Source organism: Echinops telfairi, unplaced genomic scaffold (genome assembly GCF_000313985.2).
Source record: "Echinops telfairi isolate 266 unplaced genomic scaffold, ASM31398v2 ScPeMD7_1;HRSCAF=3_0, whole genome shotgun sequence".
Classification (NCBI taxonomy): domain Eukaryota; kingdom Metazoa; phylum Chordata; class Mammalia; order Afrosoricida; family Tenrecidae; genus Echinops; species Echinops telfairi.
Window position 1 is genome coordinate 91,716,326 of NW_022103896.1, and position 13,246 is coordinate 91,729,571.

Genomic DNA, 13,246 nt, shown 5'->3' on the forward strand with positions numbered 1-13,246 from the left:
ATATAACCTCCTCCCTGGGGCACAGTAACAGAAAAGTGGGTGAAGGGAGACATTGGACAGTGCAAGATATGACAAAATAATAATTTATAAGTTATCAAGTGTTCATGAAAGAAGGGGGAGCGGGGAGGGAGGGGCAAAAATGAAGAGCTGATCCCAGGGGCTTAAGTGAAGAGCAAATGTTTTGAGAATGATGAGGGCAATGAATGTACAAATGTCCTTTATTCAATTGATGTATGTATGGATTGTGATAGGAGTTGTATGAGCCTCTAATTAAATGATTTAAAGAAAAGAAAAATATATATACACAACAACAAAAAAAGAAAACCAAATAAAACAACAAAGGAAGTCAAAACCAACAAAAGAATAACAACAACAGCAAAATAAACACAATATAACAATAAGAAAGCCACTAACAAAAATGGAAACGCCCGTAAACAGTTCAAGATCTGTTTGTTGGCCTTTATCAGTGTTTTCCAGTTGCGTCTGATGGAGTGCAACACTCTGTCTCAAAGTCTATTTTTGGTATTCCCCAGGGGTTTCATCAGTCTGCTCCCCCTGCTGCTCTGCTGCATGCCCTCAGTGCCTCGCCCCAGTGTGATGGGGCCAGACCATGCACTATTCCCGCACTGTATCTCCAGTGCTGTCCCCTGCAGCACCATGGCTCAGTGCAGGATGCCATGTCCCGTGGTAGGGCCTGCCCTACGATCCTCCCCCTGCGATGTCTGCTCTGAGCAGGATATTGTCCTTGGGGCTTGGTGGGCCAGGATGTCCTCTCCTCCCTCTCCATCCTTTTGCATTTCTCTCATGTGCTCTAATCCGACAGGCCTCTCTCCCCAAGCTGTAGCCCCAGTGCTGATCTCTGAAGTGCATTCTTCTGAGGGGGTGGGGGATGTCCACATAGTTGGGATTGGAGCCAGGCCCGCAGACATCTCTATTGGTTCCTTGGTACATGTTGGTATGTTGTATTCATGTCTTGGCGCATTGGGTTGAAGCTTGGTCTCTCTCTCCCTCTACTGGGGAGATCTAAACAATACCCCCCTCTTGGGTGGATCAATGCCCTACTCCCCCCACACATGGCTTTTTTTCCTCTTTCTTTCCCCCTCTTATTTAGTTGGCTGCTGTATGTATCCCTGGATTGGGTTTGGCCCCTGCCATAGTTGCTGGACCTCACCCCAGGGATGTATGTATATAGTAGCTTTCCCCAAATGGCTCTTTTTTTTTTTAGGCTTACCTCAGTGGACTCATGTTGTACTTGTCCTTTTGTGCTTGGCTTACTTCACTTAGCATGATTTCCTCCAGTTCTTCCCATGTGGCAATGTGCTTCATGCATTCATCGCTGACTGCATTTTTAGGGATGCATAGTACTCCACTGTATGTATGTAACACAGTTTTTTTTTTATCCATTCATCTGTTGATGGAAATTTGGGTTGTTTCTAACTTCTTCAATTGTGAAGTGTGCCACCATGAACACTGGAGCATAGATGTCTGGCGTGGTTTGTTTCTTGCCTCTTCTGGGTATACACCCAGTAAGGGGATTGCTGGGTTGTATGGTAGCTCAATCTCCATCTGTTTTAGATATCACCAAATCAATTTCCATAATGGCTGTACATACATACAGGTCCACTAGCAGTGAATAAGCATTCCTATCTCCCCACAACCCCTTCAGCACTTACTTTCTAATTTTTTGAATTGGACTACCTTTGAGGGTGTTAGGTCTTATGGTTATTTTAATATGCATTTCTCTATGGCTTATGATCGGGAGCATTTTATGTTTATTAGGCATTCAATTTTCTGCCTTTGTGCAACTTCTGTTCAGGTCCTTGACCCACCTCCTTAGTGGGCAGTTAGTTTTTCTCTTATTGTAAGCTTGCAAAGTATTGTAGATTTTAGTAATAAGGCCTTTGTCTGATGTGTCATTGCTAAGGATGCTTTTCCACTCTGTGGGTTCTCATTTTTTTGATGTACACAGGTGATTTATCTTCAGTATATCCCACTTATCACTTAGTGACTGCTTTGTATTTGTATCCTTCCCTATTTCCAGTAGCCTATGTATTCCCTGTGCAAGGTTCTCAGGTTTGTCCCAATTCCTTCATTAAAGACCCTAAGTGTTTGGGGTTTCACCTCAAGGTCTGTGATCCACCTTGAGTTTGTTCTTGTGTATGGAGTAAGGCAAGGGTCTTGTTTAATTTTTCTTCAGGTAGATATCCATTGTTTCCAGCACCACTTATTGAAGAGGGCATCTGCTTCCCATTTGATATTTTTTGGATCCTTATTAAAAATCAGTCATCTGTATGCTGATGTTTTTAATTCTGGGTGTTTAGCTCTTTTCCATTGGTCTAAATATCTGTTGTTATACCAGTGCAACACTGTTTTGACCACTGTGGTCGTATATTATGTAATAAAGTCAAGCAGAGCAAGCCCTCCCACTTTGTCCTTCTTCTTGAGGAGTTCTCTGCTAATCCTGGGCTTCTTCCTTCTCCATATGAAATTGTTTCTAATTCTTTGAAGAAGGATGGTAATACTCATATCAGGATAGCATTAAATTTATATAGTGCCTTGGGCAGAATTGACATCTTCACTATACTGAGTCTTCCAATCCACAAGCATGGGATATCCTTCCATTTGTTGAGGTCACTCTTGGTTTCTTGTAATAGTGTTCTGTAGTTTTCCTCATATAAATTTTTGTTTTTTTTGTCAGGTTTATCCCTATATCTAGCCAATAGTCAATTTGTGCTTTGCTATTGTAAAAGGTACTACCTTTTTAATTGCCTCTTCCGTGATCTTGTCTGATGTGTATAGTAGTCCAACAGACTTCTGTTTGTTGATCTTGTATCCTGCCACTCTGCCATATTCCTTTATCGCTTCCAACACTCCACTTGTGGTGTTTCAGGGATATTTGATGTATAAAATCATATCGTCTGTGAATAACAGAAGTTTTATTTCTTCCTTCCCCAGGAGAATGCCTTTGATGTCTTTTCTTTGCCTTGTGCTATTGGCTAAAACCTCCAGTACGATGTTAAATAAGAGTGGGGACAAGGGGCATCCTTGTCTGGTCCCCTTTTCCAGTGGGATTGTGTTAGTCTTTTCTCCATTGATTACTATGTTGGCTCTTAGTTTTTTCATATATAGCTTGTACAATACTGAGGAATTTTCCTTCCATTCCTATCTTCTCAAGTGTCTTAAACAGGAATTGGTGTTGGATGTTGTTGAATGCTTTCTCTGCGTTTCTCGATATTATCAGGTGGTTCTTATAATTTTCCCTATCAGTGTGGTGAATGATACTAATGGTTTTTCGTATGTTGAGCCATCCATGAATCTCTGGTATGAATTCCACTTGGTCATGGTGCATTATTTTTTAATATGCTTTTATATTTTATCGGCCAGTGTTTTGTTAAGGATTTTTGCACCAATGTTCATTATGGATATTATCTGTAGTTATAAATTCTTGTGGAATCCTAGCCCGCTTTAGGTATCAGAATTATACTAGCTTCATAGAAAGAGTTTGGGAGTTTCCATCTTTTTCTATGTTCTGGAAGAGTTTGTGTAGGATTGGTGTTAGTTCTTCCCTGAAGCTTGGTAGAATTCTCCTGTGAAGCCATCTGGCCTGGGGGATTTTTTGTTGGCAATACCTTGATAAAGTTGTCTATTTTTACTATTGCTATGGATCTGTTGGGGTTCTTGACATCCATCTGGGATAGTTTTGGGAGGGATTGTTTTTCCAAGTATTTGTCCATGTTTTCCAAGTTGCTGAATTTGTTAAAGTATAGCCCTTTGTATCACTATGTAATTATCCTTTTGATTTCACTAGGGTCCATTGTGATGTCCTCTGTTTCATCCCTCATCCTTGCTATTGAAATTTGTTCCTTCCTCTTTTTGGTTAGGTTTGCCAGCGGTCTATCAATTCTGTTAATACTCTCATAGAACCAACTATAACTGCATTAAAATTTTCCATAGTTTTCTTGTTTTCCCTCTCCTGTATATCAGCTCTGATTTTTATTATTTCTTTCCTTTTGCTCTTAGTAGGAGTGTTCTTTTGACTCTGCTCTAATTGGTGTACGTTTTGTGCCAGCATATCAACCAAAAGTCTATCTTCCTTTTTCATATGTGATGTATTGCTATCAAACTTCTTCTGATAAATGCCTTTGCTGTATCCCAAAGGTTTTGGTATGTCATATTTTTGTTCTCATTGGTTTCTAGAAACTTCCTTAATCATCTCTGATCTGGGCCAATACCCACTCCTTTTGCAATAGAGAGTTATTCATGCTCCATTTGTTTGTCCTTGTTTCCTTCATCTTCCTTTTGAAGATGTCCAGCCTTATGGCACAATGATCAGAGAAAGAAGTCTGTATAATCTCTATTATTTGAATTTGCTCAGGCTCTACTTGTGCCCCAGCATGTGGTATGTGCCATGTGAGCTTGAAAAGAATGTGATTTATTTTTTGCATTTTGGTGGAAAGCTCTGAAAATAAGTATCAGGTCAAGCCATCCAATTTTGCTGTTTAGATCTGTATCCTCCTTATTGAGTTTCTTTCCATGTGATCTCTTTTTCAGATAGTAGTGCATTAAAGTCACCTGTTATAATTGTTGAGACTGTGATTTCTTTTTTAATCTTTTGGAGTGTTTGATTTACAAATTTTGTGAGTCTCTAGTTGGTCGCATACATATTTATTATGTTCACTGGTTCTTAGTCAACTGTTCCCTTGAGCATTATATAGTGCCCCGCCTTGTCTCTTGGCTAGTACCTTGAGATCAATTCTGTCATAGATTAAGATTGTTACCCTTGCTTTTTTGCATTGCCATTTGCTTGATATAATTTTTTCAGCCTTTAATTCTCAACCTATTTTTGTCTGAAAGCTTGAGATGTGTCTTGTAGGGAGTTCAATGGGTTCTGTTTTCTGAGCGAGTCTGTTAGCCTCTGCCTTTTAATGCCTGAGTTCAGTCCATTGATATTTGGTATTATTACATCCATCTCTGTGATGTCATCTTGTACCTTTTGTGTTGGGTGTTTTCCTAACTACCTATCTTATCAATTTGTGTTGTGTGTGTATGTGTGGTTCTTGCCTTCTTTCCGCTATTTATCTAATGCTACCTTGGGGTCTGTTTTCTCTTTGTCGCTCTGAGTGGAGTTGTTCTATGTGATGCTCTCTTATTTGCACTTGGTGAGTGTTGATCTGGGTCAACAAGGATGTTTTGTAGGCCTGGTTTCTTTTTACATATTCTTTGAGTTTTTCCTTGTCTGGGAAGACTCTTACTTCTCCATCTATCTTAATAGATAATTTGGCTGGGTATAGTATTCTTGGGTTTGTGTTATTTTCCTTCAATTTTTGGAATATGTTACTTCATTCCCTCCTCTTCATATTGTCCTCTGATAGGTCTTAATATATTCTTATTTGGATACCTTTACACGTGACTATTTGCTTTTCCCTAGCTGCTCTTAAGATTTTCTCCTTTTCCTCGTAGTTGGATAATTTAAATATCATGTGTCTTGGTGACTTCTTGGGATAGAGTCTGCCTGATGTTCTTTCAGCCTTCTGAATGGTTGCCTGATTTTCATTTATTAAGCTTGGGGAAATGTCCTCTTAGAATTCCCTTGCTATTTTCACTGTTGATTTATTTATTGTGTCTTGTTCTGGTAGTCCAATTATTCTAATATTGTACCTCTTCATAGCATCAAACATGGCTCCCAGGTTTTCTTCAGCCGCTCTGATAGTCTTATTTGACTGCTTTTCCTGTTTGTTGAAGTCTGCTGGGTTATTCTCTAGGTCACTGGTGCAATTCTCTGCCTCCTCAAGTATTTTGGTAAAGTCTGCTAATTTGTTACTGGATTTTATTATTTCATAGCTCCAGTCTTGTATTTCCCTTTGGTGCTTTGCCTTTATCTCCTCTATCATGTCATCCTTTTTCTGTATTGCTTACCTCATATCCTGTATGACTCCATTCTGAAAATTTCTTTCTGCTTCTATGCATGTCATTAGGTTCATGACTTCTTCCGGCATTGTCTTGTTTCTCTTAATTTTTTGTTGAGGCTGTAGGGGCTGGTTGTTGTTTATGTGTTGTTTTACAAAAGCACAGCACCATCTTCCAGAGTCAAAGAGCACTGGGCTCTCTCTTGGGGGACTCGTATGAGTGCTTCTACAAAATTCCTTCAGGTAGCTGCACTGGTGTGTCAGGCTACCATTGTAGTACTTTCCTGTGATTTCACTCCTACTCTAGCCAACCAATATTCAATTATTGGAAATGTGAGTTGCACAGTTCTCTCATGGGATGCTGGTCAGGTTGTTGTGGGCCCATGAGTGGCATTTCACTAGCTTATCTCTCAGTAAGTCCTGGTGGTGTCTCTCATGGTGCTTGGAGCATTTTGGGTGGCATGTGGTGTTTCCCTTTGTAACTGGAGTGCCATGAAGGGCATTTGATTGTACCCTCATTGGTGTAGAACACCGTAGATCGCAGGCAGAATTATCCTAGTCAGAGAGATCACCATGGAGGTGGGACGGATGTCCACGCAGCAGTGTGGAGCACCACAAACAGTGGTCAGGAGTTCCATCAGTCACTTGTAGAGCCCTGGGGTGTAGGCTGGGGTTCCCCCAGCTGTTTGAAGGGGAGATCCCCTAGCCGCTTGTGGTATGGTGGAGGATGGGAGTGGCTTCCCCGGCTGCGTGTAAAGCCAACAGTTCGGGTAGGAGCTTCCTCTACTGGGTCATCAGAGTTTCCATAGGCAGATGGGAGTGTCCTGGAGGCTGGTACTGGCTTGTGAAAGGAAAGAGAGGGAGAAGAGAAGAAAAAGAGAGAAAGGAGAAAACAAAGACAAGAGCAAAAATTAGAAACAAACTGACACACACACAGAGAAAAATGCAAAGACAAAACAAAAGCAAAAATAGTCAAAAATAAAATAACAAAAATGGAAAATTGAATCTGCTGCAACTGTGGTGGGAAAGCAAGAAGAGATAGAAGAAGGGGAAAAAAGAAGAAAAAAGCATAAAAAAACAAAAGAAGAAAAAAATAGATAAAGAGATAGCTGAGCCCCATGCCATGTGTAGCACTGCATAGTGATGTGTGCAGCACTGTCACAGGGGGCAGGCTGGAGCTCTCCCCACTGGGTGGGTGGAGTTTCCCTAGGCAGAGGGAAGGGGGCTGGAAACCAGCAGTGGCGAAGGATAGAGAGGGAGAGAAAGATAAATGAAGAAAGAAGAGGAAAAAAAGAAGGGAGAGAAGAAAATAAGGAAATGAAAGGAAAGAAGGGGAAAATTGAAACTGTACTTGCTAACATTGACTGTGGTGGAAAAGCGAGAAGAAAAAAATAAAGAAATCGTTGATCCTTGATTGCGTGAAGGTGGGGCTGGAGGAGTTTAAAAGGATTTAAACTCCAAGTTAGCAGATTGGTTTGCCCTTTCAGTGCAGGGTCCCAGTGGTGCGGGGTGGAATTTCTTAGTTTGCAAGATCACCATAGAGACCTGGCTGAGGTTTCCTCAGCAGTGTGGAGTGCTGTAGAGGGCTGTCACAGCTGCCTTGTGTGATGTGCAGCCCTCCCACAGAGGGAAGGTTGGAGTTCCCCTTGCTATTTGGATTGAGTTGCCTTAGGTGTATGGTAGTGGCCTGGAAGCCAGCCGTGGCATATGAAAAGAAAGAGAGGGAGAGAAGAGGAAAAAGAAATAAAAAGAGAAAATATGAAAACAAAACTGGGCTCATTGAGACCGACTGTGGTGGGAAAAATAGACGTGAGAGAATAAAGAGAGAAGACAAAGAGTAGTAAGGAGATAGCTGAGGCTTGATCACCTGACCGTGGGGCTGGAGGGGTTCCTACCCTGTCTCAAGGTAGCAGGGTGTTGTGCCGCTTGGTGTAGGGTCCCTCAGATGCTGGGTGAATTATCCTCAAAGGCAAGATCACAGCAGAGGTCAGGCAACAGTCCTCACAGTGGTGTTGAGCACTGGAGTTCACTGGTATAGCTGCCTTGTGCTGTAGGCAGAACTGAAGTTGGGGAGGTAGGGGTGCAGATGGTGTTCTCTCAGTCCTGTGTAGGGCCCCAAGACATGCAGCACTTCCCCAGCTGTATGTAGGATCACTGAAAGTGGACAGTAGCTCTCCCTGCTGGGTTTGTTGTCCTAGCCTGTCCCAGGATTGCTGATGTCCCAATAGCTCAGAGGGTTTCTTTTTTTGTTTGTTTCCCTGCCCAGCTAGAATTGAATTGTTTTGAAACTGAGGCTTGTTCCAAGGGGTCTTTGTTATGTTGATAGCCTCTGGGCTCTGTAGCTAACTTCTGGCATTCCTTAGCACAGGCTCTCTTATTATGCTAATGAATGTTAAAGGATTTGTTCTACCAGTTGTCTCGGAGTAAAACAAGGAGCCTGGGATTTGCAGTTTTTACTGCAAAAATATATTTTCTCTCTTTTTTATATTGGGCTTATGGGGTGCCCTGATTTGGGGCTTGTCACGCTGATCCCCAGAAGGGGAGATCCAGCTTATCAGAGAGGTTGTTTTCTTGTTGGCCAATCTGCCTTAGGTACATTTCCTTATGTCTTTTCAATTGCTCCAAATCTCTGACTACTTGCTGACCTGATCCCCAGGTTATGATCTCAAGGCAGTTAACAGCACAGGGAGCTCTGGTGTTGAGTCCTGTGACTAGCTTTCAGAGGTTCTCCTCGTGTCTGGGATTATGTACCTTTGGGGGCATAAGCCTGAGGAAATCGCTACTCACTGCCAAACTAGGGTGCTGTTAGCTGCTCAGCTGGTACCCACGAGTCCAGCACGCTGAACCTAGAGCGATTTAGTGCATTTGTGGTTCACTTTGTGAGTGGAAAGTTTTTAAAAATGTGGGGTTCAGGACAGACTCTACTACCCTGATTCTAATTTCAGGACTCTGCCTCGCAGTCTCCTTAACCTTCTCCTAATTTTCTGGTCCAGGAGCAGGATCTCTCGGTGGGTGAATCTAACTAGTCGCTATCTTCCCATCTATCAGTTCTTACATTTTTATTGAAGCCCAGAGATGGTGCCACATAAACCCTACCCTTAGTTGGGAGGCCTATGGCCCAGTTTCAGGACAGTCTGGATGTCCATGCTGTGATACAGGAGAATGCAGATGCTCCCAGAGGCTTTTAGGGAAAGCTGCTGGGAAACTATGATACTTAAGCTTATGCCTCAGGGAATGTAAATGTTATCTAAGAATAAGACATTGGATGTGAGGGAGGGCATGGCATGATGGAGACCTGGTGGTATGAGGGTCATGGGGATGCTCATTATAACTTGGCTGCTCTAGGTACAGCATGTGCAGCATATACAGTAAAGGAGTAAAGTTATATACATAACTGTGCATTGTTGTGAATGATGTTCTCTTTACTAGTAATGTTAGTAATAACACTAACTTTAAAGACCGACAAACAAAAACTCCTATAGATTTATATTTTCTTAGCCTTTCTCGATATATTTCTGTTTTCCAGATCCCATCCAAGACACATCATCATGCCATTTCTTGCCTTGTACAGTTTTTCAGACTTTACTTGTTTTAATTTATGTCTCAGTTTTCAGGAGTACTGCTCAGATCTTTTGTAGAATGTCCAACCATAGGAAATGAATGTATTTTAATGATAAAACCAAAGTTTTGCACTGTCAGGAAGAAGACCACAAGGATGCAATTCTCATCATATCATATCAAGGGTACACACTTCTATTTACATTGATGTTAATGTACCCTATTGATATATTGAACTTGTTTGTTACTTGACTGTGCTAGTGTTGATCAAGTTTCTCCATCCTAGGTTCGACTCTGGGCTGGCTCACTTCATGTTCTTTGAAAATAATCATAAATTATAATTTATCAAGGGATCACAAGGGTAGGAGGGGGAAGGGAGGGTAAAAAGAAGAGCTGATACCAAGGGTTCAAATAGAAAGTGAATATGTAGAAAATGATGATGGCAACACATATACAAATATGCTGGATACAATTGATGTATGGAATGTTCTAAGAGCTGTAAGCTCCCCCAATAAAATAATTTTTTAAAAAGTCCCTCTACTGTAAAGCTATTATTTTAAAACCTTCCTTTATATACTGTACATTTTGGAAAGAAGTCATTCTGTGCAGCCTACACCTAAGAAGTGGGGAGTTATGCCCTTCTTCCTTGAGGGTGGAATAGCTACATAAATTATTTTAAATTATTCCTCACAGGAGACTTGTCTCTTTTCTCTCATTTATTAATTGAGTCCATAATTTATGCATGTTATTTTGAAGCCATAGGTATGTTTTTCTATACTTCGTGTTATAATTCAATATAACTTAATTAATTTTCTTGCTTAACTTGTTCCAGTTTTGATCATTGAGATGTCTTTCAGTTGTTTGCTGGGTTTCTGACCACCTTTTGTATGTGGTGGTTTTTAGTTTTTACTTTTGTTTGTTGTTTTTCTGAGCATGTCCTTACTTTTTCACCTTACAAAATGCTCCAAGTTCACCTAGGGTATTTCCTGCATAGAATGATTTTAGAAACCAAGATTTGAGTACTACTGTGATCATTGCTACTGGATATTGTTTCTCTCAGGCCCTCTAAATGAACTAAGCACAATGTCTATCTCTGTGTTTGTACTAGCCTGTGTATATTTATAAATATTTCTATATGTAAGCATCTGTATATATAGTAAACTAAACATGAGTTCATATTGACATCTCTAATTCTAGTCTATTACTGCTGGATGACTTTCTCCCCTTGTTTATTGAAGCCTCCCACCCCAATAATGACAAAGCTGGCTTCCACCATCTGCCATATATTTGCTTAATTGTTCAAATCCAGCATACATGGACAGTGGTTTCAGAATTGTTAACTCATGTATACATGGGAAAGAAATTTATTAACTAGAGAGAGTATATATAAGCAGTAATTTTTGCCTGTAGTATTAGAGACACTACTAATTTCCAGAGGTATGTTTTCCACCTACCCTCTTTATTGAGATTACTTCCTATATTCATAAAACAAGTAGATTCTCTTGTTACAGTTTTCATGGCTTCTTGGATCCCCCAAATTTCAAATCGTATATAGTTAAAATTTGATTGCGCGAAGGTTCACTCATTGGGAGAAAGATAAGGTTGTCTATTCCCACAAAGATTTATGGTCTAAGAAACACTGTGCGGCATTTCTATCCTGTCTTCTACATTCAGAATAGACTCAAAAGCACTGAGTTGTGAGAACTTTCACTCTTGGTACTATATGGTTCTATTAGTTAAGACAAATGGATAGTATCTTGCAGCATTACACAGAATAGTCTCACTAACCTAAAAAGCCCTTGCTCCTCACCCATTCATCGCTCACCCAGTCCATCCAACTCCATGTCAACTACTACACTTTTTAAAACAGTTTTATTGGTACAATTCACATATACAATTCAATAATTCAGTCACACTAAGAAGGGTTGTGCAATCATCACCACAATCAGTTTTAGAACACTTACTTCTCATTGTTATTAGCGCTCCACTCTGCCTCCCCCCACCTGCCATGCCCCAAAGGAACCATTCATCCAGTTACTGTCTCCATTGATTTATCTATTCCGAATTTCATATATAGAAAAACGTTTAAAAGATCAAGCAAGCAAATGCAAAAACACTAACAAGAATAACAAAGTAAAACACATAAAAACTTCAATCAAAAAGAAAGCAGAAAATATTTAAAAGTAGAACAAATTTAAAATGGAGCATAATGGAGATCACATGACAGGATGCTCAATTTTAACCTAATATACCTGCAACAATCCACTTTTCAATGCCTTCTGCATACGGGGATTCTCCAAGGGCTTTATCCATGTGTATTTCCCCTTCAGATTTTTTTTTAACTGAAGCAGCTTTAAAATGGGTCAAAAGAAGATTAAATGATAAGTTATTACATTTGGGCCTAACTACATCTGCCACAATAGATTTCAATACCCTCTGTCTAATAACAGGGCTATTTATATCCCTCGATTATGCTCAAAGGGGATTCACTGGAGGCTTACTCCATGTGCGGACCCTGAAAATGGGTTTTGGGTTTCCACTGTCATCCATAGCCTTTTGCACACCAAATATTTACAATTTAAGTTCTGATATCATTCCATCCCTTAGGTTGAATTATATTATTTACAATCCTTGTATTACAGGTTGGGGTGCTACTTCCATGTGGACTTAGTTGATGTCTCACTTAGATGGCTGCTTATGTGAAAAACAGGCTTTTGAGACCCAGACACGATCCTTTCTGATAGCCAGGCACCATCTAGTTTCTTCGGCACACTTTTATATCACACCCATATCTTCAGTGATCTCTTCATGAGGGTGAGCATCAAGCAGGGTCATCAGAACTAGTTTTTCTTACATTGGGGCTAGAATTAAGTGTAAGCCCCAAATCCATTCATGCTTCTATTATTTATATATGCCTTTTGTTGATGTTAGAGATATCATTGTCATTTCATGTTATAGAATATTATAAATTATCCCCTTGGATAATTCACTTCCACTGCCAATGAGTCAATGCTGACTTATAGCTACCCTATAGGATGGGGTAGAACAGACCCTGTGAGTCTACAAGCTTGCAAATCTTCACAGGAACTTCTGTACTTTTCACTGTTCCTGGAGTTTTGTCTTTCGTTACAGAAATTCCTATAAATGAATTCAAACCATATGCAAAAAATATTTTTATTAGCACTATCACCCTAGTCTATGTACCCAATGCCAATTTTCTAAGACATTTTCTTCTTCCCTGCCAACCCTTGCAGCTCTACTTAACCTGTCCTTGCTTCCTGTGTCTACTCTCCATCAAGCAACCAGAATCAATTCATGTCTTTCTCCTGAGAACCTTCCCATGCCTCTATCTCTTTCCCCTAGGACCCTGAAAATTTTGACCCCTGTACTATCTCTGATGCAACTTCCCACCCACCCATATCCCTCTTGTTTCCTCTGCTTGAGCTGTTCATGAACCTTCTCCCTCAGGGTTAGTAAGATAGGGTGCATGAACTAGTGATGGACACAGCTCCTAGTATGGATTGGCTTATGTGTCCCCAAAGTTGCCGGATGGAACCTGACCACCTAAAGTACCCCTCATAGATACTGATGCCTTATGTTAGTGCCACAGATTGTTCAGAGTGGTGAGGAGAAGAGGAGAGATAGTATGGTGAGCTTCAACCCCCGACTGCTGCAGTTGGTTCCAAGGCCATAATTGATATTCATCATTCTCCTTATCCATCACACATGGTAGAATCTATTTCCTCCCTTCAACAGCCCCCTGCTGGTCAAGAGGCTTACTT